Source organism: Agelaius phoeniceus, chromosome 8, assembly GCF_051311805.1.
Source record: "Agelaius phoeniceus isolate bAgePho1 chromosome 8, bAgePho1.hap1, whole genome shotgun sequence".
Classification (NCBI taxonomy): Eukaryota; Metazoa; Chordata; class Aves; order Passeriformes; family Icteridae; genus Agelaius; species Agelaius phoeniceus.
This window is the reverse complement of record NC_135272.1, coordinates 247,505-257,743: the sequence shown is the minus strand read 5'-3', so window position 1 is coordinate 257,743 and position 10,239 is coordinate 247,505. Positions and strand designations below refer to the sequence as shown.

General features: G+C 59.0%; 1 non-coding gene across 1 annotated transcript; it reads left to right on the top strand.

The window, feature by feature from the left end:
• Window positions 1–9,767: 9,767 nt before the first annotated feature.
• Window positions 9,768–9,920, top strand: LOC143694714 (5.8S ribosomal RNA). Its single transcript, XR_013183364.1, has one exon. It is a non-coding gene; the product is annotated as a 5.8S ribosomal RNA (ribosomal RNA).
• The last annotated feature ends 319 nt before the right edge of the window (window positions 9,921–10,239 follow it).

Genomic DNA, 10,239 nt, shown 5'->3' with positions numbered 1-10,239 from the left:
TAATGGAGCTCTGTACATTGTGCTTTAAGGCTTACAAGCAGGTATTGTATTCAAAATAAGCAAGCATTGTTTTAACCAAAGGTGCGTGTGCTTATAGTGGTTGGATAGAACTACTGTCAATGTGCTTTTGCTTTGTGTGATTGGTCAAGAAACTTATAAAGGAAGTTGTAACATTAAGTTCTTGGTCTGCTGCCTGGGATGTGAGCTGCTGGCATCTTCCCATTGTCATAACCATGTAATGAGAGTGATGCTGGAAAATAAAACAGCTCAAGGCAGTTCCACAGCAGCCCTGTCCCGTTTGTGATTTGTAAGTAGCCCCCTGCTGGTGTCAAGACCAAGCTGCCCTTGGGCACCTGAGCATGTTGGGGGGAAGCTCAAACTCTGCCCAAAGCCCTGTGAGACAGGGCTGGTCCCAGCTGGAAGAGCTTCCAAAGCAGCTGTTCTCTCCCAGCTCCTGTGTGGGCACAGATCCAGCCCTGCAGACACAGTGTACAGCAAAGCAAGTTATCTGCTGCAGCACGTCCAGAAGAAAATGTCTCAGCACCTTTGTGTCCCAGATATCTTTTATGAAAAATCATTTCCCTAGGATTTTTCCTCCTGAGAAGCTGAGAAGCCTCAGGAACAAAATGTAAACAATGATTATCAGCTGCTGTGGAATGCAACAGGTGGATCTTTGATTGGCCCATGTTGGATGTTTGTAATTAATGGCCAATCACAGCCCAGCTGGCTCAGACAGAGTCCAGGCCAGAAGCCTTTGTTATCATTCCTTACTCTTCTATTCTTAGCTAGCCTTCTGATGAAATCCTTTCTTCTATTCTTTTAGTGTAGTTTTAATATATTATATATCACAAAATAATAAATCAAGCCTGCTGAACCATGGAGGCAGATCCTCGTCTCTTCCCTCATCCTAAGACCCCTTGAACACCATCACACCTTTGTTCTGCAGGATGGTGGAAATCTTCCTGTGCTGGGAATTGTCCCCTGATTTTGGTTTACCATGTGTTGATGGTATCTCTCCCAAAGGAGTTGGCTTCTCTTGAAAGCTCTGGATTGGTAGGAATCTTGAGGGCTGTACAGTTCTTACCTGCTCCCTGGAGCCAGGGCCACAAATGTCCCTTGGTGTCTGGAGCTCACTTGACTGAAGATGCCCCAGTGCTGAGGCTCTGTCCAGGAGATCCCTCTGTTTTCTTCTCTGGAGGGGTCTGTGAGCCCAGAGAGAGAAAACAAATGCTAATTAACAGAGAGAACTACAACTTGGACACATTCCTGTGCTCCTCACTCTTGGTACAAGGTTCCTTTCTTGCCTCTCTTGGACTCAGCCAGCAGTGCTATCTCCTTGCTGTGAGTTCTCAGTGCTGTACAGGGATGGAGTCAGGGCAGTTCTGAGAGCTCCTCCCCATTCTTTGAAAAGGTCACTGCCTCAATCCAATGAACCTAAAGAGGAAAGAAATGCCCAAAGAGCAGAAATCCCCAACCATGTCACATGCAATCACGGAGAAGCTGATGGGACAGAGCCATGTGGTTGGAGTATGTGTATTGCACTCTGTATTGTTAATTTATTGGTGCTGAGTATTTCAGCAAGCAACTTGCAGGGCTTCCAGGACTGTCCTGGGCAATGTGACCACAAATTGTTCACCAGTGCCACTTGTTCAAGCAAAGCCTTTCTGAACAAGCCCAACTCTGAGGCTCTAGCTGGTTTATTTTTGCCTTTCAGCTGCTTCCCTCGAAGTTCCTGTGGGAGAAGTTTCTCAACATGAAGAAGAAGGCCAGCACTGGCGGGAGTTTTCTACCCAGAATTGGCCCATGTGTAGAGCTGGGGAAGACTGGTCCAAAGGTAGCCTTTTCCTGCTCTTCTCCTTTCTGTTTGATGGGAAGTTTGAAGAGGGTGTGTGCTTGTGACAGGCTTGCCTCCAGCAAAAGACCTCAGTGTGCAGGTCCTGTTGTCATTGCAAACTGCTGTTAGAGGTGGGCTGGGAGTCCTGATCTGCACTCAGCCAACACAAATAAGCTCTGCTGAAGCTGCCTAAGTGTAGCTGCCATTGCTGAAACAATGGGGGGAAGGCTGGGCACACAAAGGCACAGCATTGCCATGTGCCATTCTCCTGCTGAAGGAGCCACCTCTTGCTTTGGTGTGGTCACCATCAAATGCTCGGGGTCACAGGATTCCCTCTGGAGTGGCAGCGTTGGCCTTGGAAGGCCGAGGACCTGCAGTAATTACTTCCGCTTTAACAAAACAAATTGCCTTTATGCTTTGGGCTGGAACAATGTGTTGGGCCCTCAGGGGGTGTTAGATTTTGCAGGCTGCCAGATGTACAGGGGACTGGCCCTGGGCAGAGGGGAATGGATGGGCTTTATCTGGATCAGTGCCTTCTTGGAGGTGTGTTTGAAGCTGCTTTTCTGGCAGGACTGGCTCAGTAGAAAGCACAGTCCCAACGGGTAGGTGACTGAGGTGGGCTGTTGTTATGAATGAGGTCCCTATATGTCTAATTTAATAAACCAACATTAGAATTTAGCAGCAATTTTAATTTGGCAGCAATTTTATATGAAATCATGCAATCAAATCTAATGAAGCAGATACAAAATAATTTGGCAGTGGTTTGGATAAAGCATAAGCAAAACCAGTCAGGATACAGGGGGGGTTTTCTCACCCTGCCTCCCATTCAAAAGATAAAGAATCCAAAGACAACTTCTAGACTGGATGCTAATACATATTCATCAATAATTTCCTGTGAATCTCCTCTTTTTTTTGATTCTTGAAATCTATGTCACTGGACTGCACAGTGCATTCTCCACTTGCTTCTAAGGGGTCTTTTGGTTTTGGTGGTCGCTTCCCACGAAGGCTTCTCCTCATCATCACTGTCCTTTGAACAAGCCCACAAGCTGCACATGCACCCCAAGTCTTGTGTTATAGAAGCCAGCATTATATTCCAAAAAGAAGCCTTATGATTTCATTGATAGCTGGAATCATCCCAATTTTGTCCATGTCAAGGCCAATTCTTTAATTATCCTGAGGCCTATTGCCTTTTGGGATGTTACTTATCTCAAACTACATCCTGCATCCTGTTTTCTCATGAACATCTGAAAACATCTGTTTTGTGTCACTAATTCCATATCCTTTTCCTCGATTACTTTTTAACAAATATTTTCTAAAAGATTTAAAATATAGTTACAAGTGTTAGCACGAATCAGATTAATCTATCACACTGTTGAGCAAGAAATTGGCAGCAAGAGGCATGTAAGACACTGGTTAAGGATTGCCCAGACAAAGCAGGGGAGAGTTTTCTCCAAGCAATGCCTCTGCTCCAGAATCATTTGCTGTTGTTTTGGGCCCGTGGGTCCGCCTCGGCGGTGGCGGTGGTCCCTGGCTTGCGTTGTTGAAGCCGTCGCCCTTCCTTGGCCTTAAGCCGGGGACCCGCGTTGTGGTGGGCAGATCTTTTTGGCCTAGTTTTTTTTTTTTTTTTTTTTTTTTTGCGGGCCCGGCACCCGACGGAGAGCCCCCCCTGGACTGGTCCTGGGTGAGGTGGCAGCGCCTCGCCTACCTCGGTCGTGGCCGGATCGACTGAGCCGCTTCTGCCGGGTGGGGCCGGGTTTGCCGCGCCGGGTCCGTTGCTTTTTGTTGAGGCAGGCGGAGTTGGGGGGGCGCCCGCCAGGCCTCCGCTGGCCTTTTTAGTTTTCTCTCGCGGCCCTAAGCCGTGGCACCGAGAAGCATTGCGACGAAGGCGCGAGCGGGATGCCGGTGGGTTCGTCATGGGGAGGTAGTGAGGCGCATACCTCGGTCCACCCCTGGGCCCCCGGCCTCGCGGCCCCCGTGGCTAGCACGGGTTGTTGTGAACGTGCCTCCTTGTGCCTTTTTTGTCGTGCTGTCCCCCAGCTTTTTTTTCCAGAAGGGAAAGCCAACCGCCGCGAGGCCGGGTGAAAGCCGGTGGCCCGTGGCGCCAGGTCGGTGGCACTTTTTCTCGCACTCTCGGCCAGGTTCCCCGGGCCGGAAGCGGGGGGGCGGGGGGGCTGCTGAGTCCCCCCCCACCCAGCGGGGGCCGGTCCAGTCCCGCCGTTGCCTAGCCAAAAGGGGAGCCGTTGTTGGCCGCGGGCGGGTGGCGGCAGCCCCCGCGCTCCTCTGCTGCCGCGAGCAATCCGATCCGCAGGTGGGCCGGGGGGCCGTGGCCATTGTCCCAGGACCATGGCCGTGGGGCCCTTGTCGCCGTTGGCGTGGCTCCTTCCCAGAGCCGCGCCTGATCGATGTGGCTTTTCAGGTGGCGTCGGAGAGGGCCCCCGGCAGGCCGGCTCTCCTTCCAAGGCTTCTCTGTCATGGGGCAGAATGGCGGTGGGGGTTCAGTGCTTGGGCCGGGTGGTCTCCTTTCCAATTCGCTTCCCATGGCAGGCGAGGTGTCGCCCCTCCCGCTGGCCTGGGGAAGGGCGTCTTTACCGTCCCGAGCTGTGTGACGGCCGCGTGGCCCTGTGAGCCTTCAAGTGTCCTTAAAAAACCACGTGAGGTGCTGGTGATGGCCCCGGTCCAGGTAGTGCCCATGTGGGTGCTGGCTGCGAGCAGCGCCAGGTGGCGGTGCAGCTGGAGCTGAGCAGCGAGAGAGAAAAGAGAGAGGGCGAAAGTGCCTGAACCCGATGCGGCGTGGATGTGGGGGAACAGAGCCGAGTCTCAAACCGGGACGCGGGCCCCGGGAAAAAAGCGAGAGAGAGAGAGAGAGAGAGACGAAACCTCGTGCTCCATCCGAGTGGCGAAAAGCTGCGCAGTGGTCCCAGCTCCTTGCCCGAGGCATCGCGCGAAGGGCCGGCTGCTGGGGTCGGCCGTTGCCGAGGGGTGTCCCTTGCGCGTGGCGCCGTTCCCCATCCCAGGCGATGCTGGGCTGCGATGTGGCTGGCCGCTGTCCCTGCAGCCACGCCCGTCGCCGCCACGCCGCCACCCGCCGCCGTGTCTTCGACCGCGATGCTGCTCCCGCGGGTCGGAGCGGCCAAAGGAGCCCGGGGCGGTCGGGGTTTGGTGCAAGGCGAGTTCGCCGCCGGGCCGGGCGCGTCTAGGTGCTCCGTCCGGGCACTCGCGCGATGCTTCGTGGCGCTGCCGTGGTTGGCAGCTACTTGGTTGATCCTGCCAGTAGCGTATACTTGTCTCAAAGCTTAAGCCATGCATGTCTAAGTACACATGGGAGGTACAGTGAAACTGCGAATGGCTCATTAAATCTGTTATGGTTCCTTTGGTCGCTCCTCTCCCGCTCCTTGGATAACTGTGGTAATTCTAGAGCTAATACATGCCGATGAGCGCCGACCTCCGGGGATGCGTGCATTTATCAGACCAAAACCAAACCAGGCCCACCTGGCAGCTGTGGTTACTATAGATAACCTCGAGCCGATCGCACGCCCCCGCGGCAGCAACGACCCATTCGAATGTCTGCCCTATCAACTTTCGATGGTACTGTCTGTGCCTACCATGGTGACCACGGGTGACGGGGAATCAGGGTTCGATTCCGGAGAGGGAGCCTGAGAAACGGCTACCACATCCAAGGAAGGCAGCAGGCACGCAAATTACCCACTCCGGACCCGGGGAGGTAGTGACAAAAAATAACAATACAGGACTCTTTTGAGGCCCTATAATTGGAATGAGCGCACTTTAAATCCTTGAGCGAGGATCCATTGGAGGGCAAGTCTGGTGCCAGCAGCCACGGTAATTCCAGCTCCAATACCGTATCTTACAGTTGCTGCAGTTAAAAAGCTCGTAGTTGGATCTTGGGATTGAGCTGGCAGTCCGCCACGAGGTGAGCCACCGCCTGTCCCAGCCCCTGCCTCTCGGGGCCCCCTCGATGCTCTTAGCTGAGTGTCCTGCGGGGCCCGAAGCGTTTACTTTGAGAAAATTAGAGTGTTCAAAGCAGGCCGGCCGCCGGCATACTGCAGCTAGGAATAATAGAATAGGACTCCGGTTCTATTTTGTTGGTTTTTGGAAACGGGGCCATGATTAAGAGGGACGGCCGGGGGCATTGGTATTGTGCTGCTAGAGGTGAAATTCTTGGACCGGCGCAAGACGGCCTAGAGCGAAAGCATTTGCCAAGAATGTTTTCATTAATCAAGAACAAAGGTCGGAGGTTCGAAGACGATCAGATACCGTTGTAGTTCCGACCATAAACAATGCCGACTGGCGATCTGGCGGCGTTATTCCCATGACCCGCCGGGCAGCTCCCGGGAAACCCAAGTCTTTGGGTTCCGGGGGGAGTATGGTTGCAAAGCTGAAACTTAAAGGAATTGACGGAAGGGCACCACCAGGAGTGGAGCCTGTGGCTTAATTTGACTCAACGCGGGAAACCTCACCCGGCCTGGACACGGACAGGATTGACAGATTGAGAGCTCTTTCTCGATTCCGTGGGTGGTGGTGCATGGCCGTTCTTAGTTGGTGGAGCGATTTGCCTGGTTAATTCCCATAAGGAACGAGACTCTGGCATGCTAACTAGTTACGCAACCCCCGAGTGGTTGGCGTCCAACTTCTTAGAGGGACAAGTGGCGTTCAGCCACCCGAGATTGAGCAATAACAGGTCTGTGATGCCCTTAGATGTCCGGGGCCGCACGCATGCTACACTGACTGGCTCAGCTTGTGCCTACCCTCTGCCGGCAGGCACAGGTAACCCGTTGAAGCCCATTCATGATGGAGATCGGGGATTGCAATTCTTCCCCGTGAACGAGGAATTCCCAGTAACTGCAGGTCATAAGCTCGCGTTGATTAAGTCCCTGCCCTCTGTACACACCGCCCGTCGCTACTACAGATTGGATGGTTTAGTGAGGTCCTCGGATCGGCCCCGGCGGGGTCGGCCACGGCCCTGCCAGAGTGTCGAGAAGACGGTCGAACTTGACTATCTAGAGGAAGTAAAAGTTGTAACAAGGTTTCCATAGGTGACCCTGCGGAAGGATCATTACCGGTGGGGCTTGGCGCCTGCCGCGTCATGCCGGGCCGTCTGGCACACCACACACGCGTGGTGTCACTCACACACCTGCTCCGTTCGCATGCTCAGCCCCCAGCTGCCGGCCCCAGTCGGCACCGGGGGCCACACGCCCTTCCCCTTCGCCGCACACTGTCAGCCCCAGAGAGAGAGACCGGAGGCGCATGGCACCTCCAGGCGCAGGGGGTCGGAATTGAGAGAGGGGAAAAAAGCCACTTGGTGCTACGAAGCGCGCCACGTGCGCCCGCCACTGTGCACACAGGCAGGGCTCTCCGCGCGTCATGGCTGGGTCTAGAAGCACAGCACGCTGGCAGCCGTAGCGGTAGCTTGCCCCCCCGCCCCCCACACCATCCCGGCCCACCCTGGCCTTGCACCGGTCTGCCGCTGGTCTGTCCCCGCCAAAGAGCGGGGGTGCAGCCGCGGGCCCCCGAGCCTCTCGCCACCGCGGCCGGTGCGCCCGAACGCTGGTCGCCGGTGTACAGCGTGCGGGCGCCCTGGCGCGGCCCGAGTTCTCCCGAGCTCAGCTCTCCTCGGTGTGCACGTGAGAAAGCCACCCGGGTGCCGGGAGGGAGGGGTGCTCGGCACGGCCCCTCCCGGAGGCACACCCATCCCTTCCCTCGCTGCTTCGCCCGTCGAGCGATGGCCGGCCGTCCGGCCATTGCACCTGTCGGCAGCCGAGGTGGAAAGGGCGAGGGAGCCGGGTGGCGGGGGCTCCTTCAGGGCTCGGAGGAGGCAACTCCTCCAGGCTTCCCGCTCCGGGGAGCAGGGCTTTTGCCGGCCAGCAGAGTTCCCCGCTTTGGGCCGAGCGGCCCCCCTCTCGCGCGTGGCAGAGGAACTCCAAGGGCCGAGGCCTCCGGGTGTTCCGGGCCAGGCTTCGTGGCGCACGTGCGCGCGCGCGCCCCTGAGGTATGCTCGGTGGTCGGGCCCGGGTCCCCCACACAGACGGGGCGGCCCGAGCCACGGCAGCCCTCTTGGTTGCGCAGAGCTGGGCTACTGAGGGAAACCCTGGGCCCTGAGAAGGACATGGCGGTGGTGGCGGCAGATGTCAGGTGTGCCCCCGCCAGTGGACGCTCCCCCGAGGGCGGCAGTGGGGGAGGCACCCCAGCGGGGCCATGCAGGTCATTTCCCTCGCCCCAGGGCCAGGTACCTAGCGCTCCGCGCCTCGGCGGTCCCCCAGGTTTTTTCCTTCGGCGTCGTCAAACGCTGCGGGTTTGCTGAAAAGGGCTGGCAGGGCTGGGTGGCGGTTTAAAGACTCAGGCGGCTTGGCGCAGCCCGCTGTGGCAGCAGTGGTGTTGGCGGCGGTGGCAGCAGGCGCGCCGGGCAGTGGCCATACGGGGTGCCACTGAGGGGTGGGGAGCAGCTACTCCCACCGATCCCCTGCGGGGGTTGTCCCATCGCCACCGGCCGTGCTCCTCCGTCGCTGTCGTCATCCCGCCGCGGGGGTAAACTGTGCCGCGCCGGGGAGGGGCGCCCTGCCCCCCCCCCCCCCCCTCGGCTGCCCGGCCTCGGCGGAGAGGCTGCGGCACGCTGTCGGCCGCGGGTGCCGACCCGCTCGCCTTGTCGTAACGGGCAACGCCGGCAGAGACCGCGCGCTCTCTGTCCTTCCTCGGCCGTGGGGTCGCAGCCACCGGGGCCCACCCGCTCTCTCTCTCCTCGGCCCGCTGCCACGGTCTCTGGCGCGTGGGGCGCCGCGTCCAGTGCGTCAGGCGCCTCTCCTCCCCTCGACAGCCTTTTCTCCTCAAACGCTCACCGGCCACACTGTCGTCCGCCGGCCACCGGCCGTCCCCTGGCTTGACTGCCCGCTCGTGAGGGGCGAGCGCTTGGCAGGCCCTCCGGCAGCCGAGGCCTGTGAGCACGGGCGACCCCATGCTGAGCGGCGGCGGTGGCACTGCTCAACGGGTGTCCCTCCCTGCAGGGACGGTCGGCCGGAAGGCGCCCGCCATCGCCTGGCTGCGGTCCCGTCCTAGGCCCTGCTCATCGCGTCCTCCATCGCCTTTCCCGGCTGCGTGTGGGCCACAGGAAGGTGTGCGGGGCGGCCACGGGGGCACTTCTCCCTGCCCAGTCTCCACGTGAAAATGAGGAGAGCGGGCCTTGCCCCCCGGCTCAGCGCCGTACCGCCTTCTGCCAAGCACTTGCCTGAGGCAAGGGGCCCCGGCGGTGCGACGCAGCGGTCCCGGGAGTGTGGCCCTGGCGGCGATGGGGTCTGCCATCCGGCCGGCCTTGGGCGCCGGTGACGCTGGTTTCGGTCTCGGTGGCGCCCGCCTCCCGGGCTGGTGGCGGAGCGTGTCTGCCGGTCGCTCGCCCGCCCAGCAAGGTAGCGGTGAGCCCGTGGAAGGCCGTGCAGTGAGAGAAGAAAAAAAAAAAGCTGGCTGCGCAGCGGCGCGGCGCTGCTCCGCGAGGCCCGCGGCATCAGGGGCCGAGGGAGAACCGGCATGTGCAGGGGCCGACGGCCGTGCGCCCCCGGCCGCGAGCCGTGTGTGTTGTGCGTGTCATCCCATCAAAGCGAGAAGCGGGTGGGCCACCGTGCCCTCCCGCGTTACAGCGCATGCCGCGTGGCCCTCCGTGCGGATGCCAGGCCGAGCCCAAGCGCCTGGGCGGCCTCTGAAGGATGGCGTTTGTGAGGTCGGCGTTTCCCGTCGCAGGGGGATGCGGTCGGGGGTGCGGGCTCCCCCGCCTCTTGGCTGGCCTTCAGAGCGTGGGTTGCTCCAGTTTTTTTTTTCCCCTTCGGTTTCTGTGTGCTCGTACGGTCAAAGCCAGGCGCGCGCCCGCGCGTCCTCGGCGCCAGAGTAACAAAAAAAGGGGCCGCTTGGCGTGAGCAGTGCCCGAAAGCCAGACAACTCTTAGCGGTAGATCACTTGGCTCATGCGTCGATGAAGAACGCAGCTAGCTGCGAGAATTAATGTGAATTGCAGGACACATTGATCATCGACACTTCGAACGCACTTGCGGCCCCGGATTTTTCCCGAGGCTACCCCTGTCTGAGGATCGCTTGACGATCAATCGCCGTCGCGGGGCCACCCCGGCGGCATGGCTGGGGTCGCCTCCCAGGCCCGTCACCCGTGGCAGTGGCGGCGGCGGCGGCGGCGTCCCGCCAGTGCCCGGAGGGAAGGCGGTCAGGGGTTCGGTGAGGGAAGCGCTTCCCTAGGGGGCCTCGATCCCTTCCCTGCGGCCAGGCAGGCGTCGTCGTCATCGCGGTCGTCGTCGTCGTCAATGCGCAGGGTCTTCGTTCCCCTAAATGCAGACTCGGGGAGCAGTCCCTAGCTCCCCACTCCAGGAGCCAGCTGCTGGGGCGGAGCTCATCCTTGCC